The sequence below is a fragment of the Gopherus flavomarginatus genome, chromosome 3 (genome assembly GCF_025201925.1).
Source record: "Gopherus flavomarginatus isolate rGopFla2 chromosome 3, rGopFla2.mat.asm, whole genome shotgun sequence".
NCBI classification, from domain to species: domain Eukaryota; kingdom Metazoa; phylum Chordata; order Testudines; family Testudinidae; genus Gopherus; species Gopherus flavomarginatus.
This window is the reverse complement of record NC_066619.1, coordinates 98,802,143-98,808,262: the sequence shown is the minus strand read 5'-3', so window position 1 is coordinate 98,808,262 and position 6,120 is coordinate 98,802,143.

Here is a 6,120-nt window from a genome sequence, read left to right as displayed (position 1 = left end):
ACTGGAGTTAACTAAGAGCAGATTTCAGAGTGAAAGAAAGAACAACAGCAATGTTTTGGTACTGTAATTTTTTTTTTTACACTTCTGGGGTCAGATCCTCTGCTGGTGTAAACTGGGATCGGTTCATTTAAATCAATAGATTTCAAACCAGTGTGAGAGAAAAATAAAGTTCAATGCTGAATAAAATCTTAATCCTTTCGTGTTTTGACATATCTGATTGTACAGCTAAAAAATCAAAACAAAGCAGCAGCACTTTAGTCTGAGGAGTGCAACTAGCAGGGAGTTTGAGAAAGGGATAAAAATAGCATATGTCTTCAATGCGAACTAGTGGCCATTGACTTTGCCTTCACTGGAGTTGATCTTAGAGCAGAAATGGGCCAGCATCCATAGTGCTTTTTTTTCAATCTCACATCTTATTAGGTGCAAAAGTGACAATATTGCATGTGGTCATTTTAGAGAACCAAGATGTGATAACAAACAGGTTTAATGGATGTGCTGTAAGTGGTATTTTTAAACATACAAATGGGCCTGAGCTGCAACATTCAGATTTAGCTCTGGACTTCAAAGCATGAGGGATTTGGTTCTGCACACGGACAGAGGGACCAGCTACAATGGATAGGCAATTGGTGTGCTCTGCCTACTGCCTATCATGCTGACCTGTAGTGTCTCATCATATTCTTATGATCCCCTGTCTGTCTGTATCCACCTAATCTCTCTTCCCCCTCACTCAGAGGGTATGCAAAGTCAGGTTTAGTAAATCTAACACAAAGAGATTTTCCCCCTGACTTTTTCCTCTCACCAATTCCCTGGTGAGCTGCAGACTCAATTCCCTGGAGTTCCCACTAAAGAAAAACTCCAACAGGTCTTAAAAAGAAAGCTTTATATCAAAAGAAAGAAAAGGACATAAAAATGGTCTCTCTGTATTAAGGTGACAAATACAGGGTCAATTGCTTAAAAGAAAAATGAATAAACAGCCTTATCCAAAAAGAATACAATTTAACACATTCCAGCAACTATACACATGTAAATACAAAGGAAAACAATATAAACCTATGGTCTTCCTATCTTTGTACTTACAACTTGGAAACAGAAGATTAGAAAGCTGGAGATAGAAAAATCACTCTCATAGCCGAGAGGGTCAGACACAAGACAAAGGACAAAGAACTCACACCCAAAACTTCCCTACACCCAGATTTGAAAAAGTCTTGTTTCCTGATTGGTCCTCTGGTCAGGTGTTTCAGGTTACTCCTTTCCAGATGAAAGAGACATTAACCCTTAGCTATCTGTTTATGACAGGTGTGTTCTGTTTTGGGGTCCATCTTTAGTAAGAAAGTGCATGAAGGATGGAAGGGTAGCGATTTTGTTCCAAGAGAACTCACAATGATTCAATGTTTTTATAAGGCACTAGCAAAATATTACCTAGTAGTAAGTCAATCAGAGAGAAAGAGACATACGCCAATGGAAAAATTTATGCAATCCAAAAATAAATACAGTGGGACTCGGTTTGAAATGTTCCTTAAAGAAATGTATGGAAAAGTGTGAAATGCAACCAGATCTACAGTTTGCATATTGATAGTTCTTGCTCATATCTGAAATGAGACAAACAGGTTCAATAGCTGAGGCGTGAACTAAATGAGATGTACTGTAATTAAATTTAAAACAGAAGCTAGAAAAGCTGATATGGAATGTTCAGATTACCCCCGTCCGGCGTGGTTCAGGGAATAGCTCGTCAATTTACTCCCCCCCCACCCCACGTGAAAGAAAAGGGAAAGAAATCGTTTCTTGACTTCTTTCAATGTCACCCTATGTCTACTGAATGCTGCTGGTAGATGCAATGCTGCAGAAGTGAAGAGCAGTATCCGCTCCTCTCCCCTCCCCGGTGGCAGACGGTGCAGTAAGACTGGTAACCGTCCTTCTTATCAACCCGTGAGTGCTCCTGGCTGGCTTCAGGTGAGGCTGGCCGAGGGCGCCTGGGTGAAAATAGGAATGATTCTCAGTCATTCCCAGTAGATGGTACAGAACGGCTGGTAACCGTCTTCATCATAGCCACTGGAGACTGAGCTCCATCAGCTCCCTCCCTTTCCTGTGTAAAGAAAAGATTCTGTCCTGCCTGGACTATCATAGCAGCAGCATGCTGGGCTCCTCTCCCCCGCACCACTTAATGTCCTGCCTGGACTGTCATAGCACGGGGAGGCTGCCTCCCCCTCATTTTATCTCACTAACAAGTCACTGTTTCTTATTCCTGCATTCTTTATAACTTCATGGCACAAATGAGGGGGACACTGCCACAGTAGCCCAGGAAGGTTGGGAGAGGAGGGAAGCAATGGGTAGGGTTGTTGCAGGGGCACCCCCTGTGAATGGCATGTAGCTCATCATTTCTGCGAGATCTGACACGGAGCAGCTGTGCTCTCTGATACACTGCTTCTCTAGTACACTTGCCCCATATTCTAGGCAGGACTGACTCTATTTTTAGAAACCATAAAGGAGGGATTGACTCGGGGAATCATTCCTAGTTTTGCCTTTGCGCCCCCGGCCGATCTCAGCCAGGGGCACCCATGATAGCCACAGACAGTATAGAAGGACAGATAACCATCATCTCATTGCCAAATTACACTGGCAGCAGACGGTACAGAACAACTGGTAACCATCTCTGCTATCATGCAAAAGCAAATGAATGCTGCTGTGTAGCGCTGGAATATTGCCTCTGTCCACAGCATCCAGTACACATACAGTGACTGTAAAAAAAAAAGCTGAACAGGCTCCATGGTTGCTGTGCTATGGCGTCTGCCAGGGCAATCCAGGGAAAAAGAGTGCGAAATGATTGTCTGCCATTGCTTTCCTGGAGGAAGGAATGACTGATGACATTTACCCAGAACCACCTGCGACAATGATATTTGCCCCATCAGCCACTGGGATCTCAACCCAGAATTCTAAGGGGCAGGGGAGACTGCAGGAACTATGGGATAGCTACGGAATAGCTACCCACAGTGCAACGCTCCGGAAATCGATGCTAGCCTCGGACCATGGACGCACACTATTGAATTAATGTGCTTAGTGTAGCCGCGTGCACTCGACTTTATACAACCTGTTCTATAAAACCGGTTTATCTAAAATCGGAATAATCTCGTAGTGTAGACGTACCCTGTGTCATTATAACTAAGGACAAAACTGTAAATGGCCTTTTTGTGGCTGTGCATTTGGAAGTGGGGGGGAGTAAAAAGCCACTTCTCTGTTTATGGGGCCTGTGTAAGGGCCAGACAGAATCACAGTCCAGTGCCCAGGGAAGTGCAGAGGCTGCTACCAAGGTCCTCCCATTGAGGAGCAACTTGCCCAAAAGAAGGCAAGAAATGAAGATGTCACAGATTACACTCCAGCACCCCAATGTACCAAGAATGCTTCTGCAGCAGCAATGCGAGTTCATTCATGCAACAATTTAGTCCTTAGTATTTATGTTACAGTGGGACCCAGCAGTCTCAATCATGACTGGAGTCCTCTTAGGCTAGCTGCAGTATGGTCCCTCCCCAAGAGATCTCAAACATTGTACCAGTGGCTACTCTTTGGGAACCGGAATACAAAAAAGGCCCACCCTTAGAAGTAAATTCTGCTAGTCCTTCGTGGCAGCACCCATGGGTGGAGGTTTCAGTGAGTTTCTTCCCAGTATACATACCGACTTTCAGCAGCAGCAGGCACTACAGGGAACACAACATTTCTGAAGCAGAAATAAAGTCTGCTGCTGAATGCCCTAGAGCTTTTGTGAATCATTCTGCTTCTATCTGCGCTATGTAGGCAGAAGGGTTTGGGGAAATTCCACTCATGTCATATAGCTCTGGTTCCGTTCCAGGTGTCCCATTTCTCGGGAAGGGGGCAGCAAAACTGAATCCTCAGTGTCATAATCACTTAGCACCAGCTTAGACACAAATGAGTGTAATTTTGAATGCTGTGTATTTGGTTGTATGCCAATATTATCTGTGAGAATAGTGTGTGTATTAGATGAGGATAAAAATTACAAGAGAGGGAGAACATTTGTGCTTCTCTCTCTCTCTCACTAACTTGTACCATGACAATAATGCCTCATTCTGTAGATTGCAATTTATAAACAATCCTAGAAAAGGAGTCTTTGCACATGTTATAACATCTTCATTCTAGAAAAGAGTGATGATGCAGTTAACCGACCAACAAGTAATCTGTAAGACAAATTATTGCATTTTTTCATGGCCGTGCTGACTGTACAGTACAGCTCTGGGATGGTGACTCACAACTCCAATTTCAGGAAGACAATGAGTCAGACAGCTCCACCCACAAAAAAAGAAGTAATTGCAAACAGCTACAGAGAGAAAAGCCCAGCAAAATGCCACTGTGTTGATTTCAGTGCTTTCTGCAAAAAGGAACACAAGGTGATGGGACATTATAGTAAAAAAGAGGAATAAATGCTGGGTGGAAAAGTGAAAAACTCATGACATTATTGACAGAGCAAAAGAAAAATTGTGGCCTTGGTAAAATGCCTGTTTATGCCTCATCAAATATTCCCCATCTATTAGTTCCTGTTCTTACAGCCTTATAGTAAATATTTCTCCATTGTTTCCATTAATCATCAAATGGCAGCAATAAACAGAGAGTCTCTGGGCCTATTCAGTTTTATTCCTGGCTTATTTCAATAATACAGAACAAAGTGGTCAGGGAACAGAGATGATACACATAGATTTTCAGCTTTTGAAAATGACTCTACGTGCCATGATAATTAATATACAATGAAAGCATTCCTAGTAGAGAGGCTGGAAAACAGAAGTTTTAGCCATAAACTGAAACCTTAAATAAGAACATTAGTCCCATGTTACAGGATTCAACTGACTTTCCACACAGTTAATTAAATCAGCAATAGATAGCCCCTGTAATTTGGTAGCTTCGTAGCTAGAAGTAGTACATTTGTCTGATACCAGGTGTAACTGTAGACAAGAAAACAGAGGACTAGATAGCACATCAGGTCTCCATCACATCTACTGCCAATTTGTGCTTTTAGACCAGGGTGGGAAAACTACACGGGCCAGATCCGTTGCTGTTAGCCTATATCAGCAGCAAATTATAGCATCCCTGTGCTAGCTAAATCTCTGCTGGCCAGCACATTGAGGAAAACGGGGGCTTGGTTCCATTCATTTTCTACCCAGCCTTTCCCACGCTCTACCCATTTCCTGCCTACCTATTCCAAGGTAGGGGTGGGCAGAAAGTAAGCAGGTTCACAGCAGCCTCTTAGTATTTTATTCCCAGACCAAGGTCCAGGTAGCCCTGGCAGGGACTTGAGGGAGATTCTCACTCTGATAGGCATATAGTCCAAGTTAGAATTTAGTCCTTAACCTTTATTATGGGGGGGGTCATCCTAACTATAGGTTACTTTCTGCAGGATATTCTTTCACTCTAACCAAACTTCTGTGGAACTATACTCCTGCCTGGCATGCATAATCATTTCTGTGGAACTAGAGTGTACGGGGGAAACAGTGAGAGTTCCAGAGAGATGAGGAGAAATGCCTTGTCTTTCTATCTTTGTTATTCTGAAATGGAGAAGAGGTGTTATCCCAGATTTGTGAGAGGAATAACTGCCCTTTACTCATCTGTCTATATTCCAGCACTACTGTATTATTTAAAAGGGCAAGGAACCACTGCACTACAACATTAATTAACACTAATCCTCATGATTCACTTGGTTGCATTCAATATATACTGGACCTTAGATTTCTAAGACTATGAAGGTGTTCTCTAAGTCTCGTGGTAAAGCACAATTTGGCCTTCGAGGATCACACAAAATGCTAGTGAAATTTCATGTATTAAAAGGAATAAACAATTATTAATAATGATTATCTAAAATCACCTATTACCATAACAATATGGGCTATGACATGACTGACAATCATCTTCTTAGAAACGAGAGGTGAAATTCTGGCCCAGTTTAAATCAGTGGGATTGTGATGGGGTGTGTACACCACACATGCCCCGAAAGGGTTAATGTGGGCCTGATAGGCCAGTTAACATATCTGGCAGCACTGTAATGAAGCCCAGCTAAGAAGGGGCTGATTATAAAGCCAGGAAATTTCTAGCACAAAGGGTTCTTTTTGATTTGAGAATTGCAAC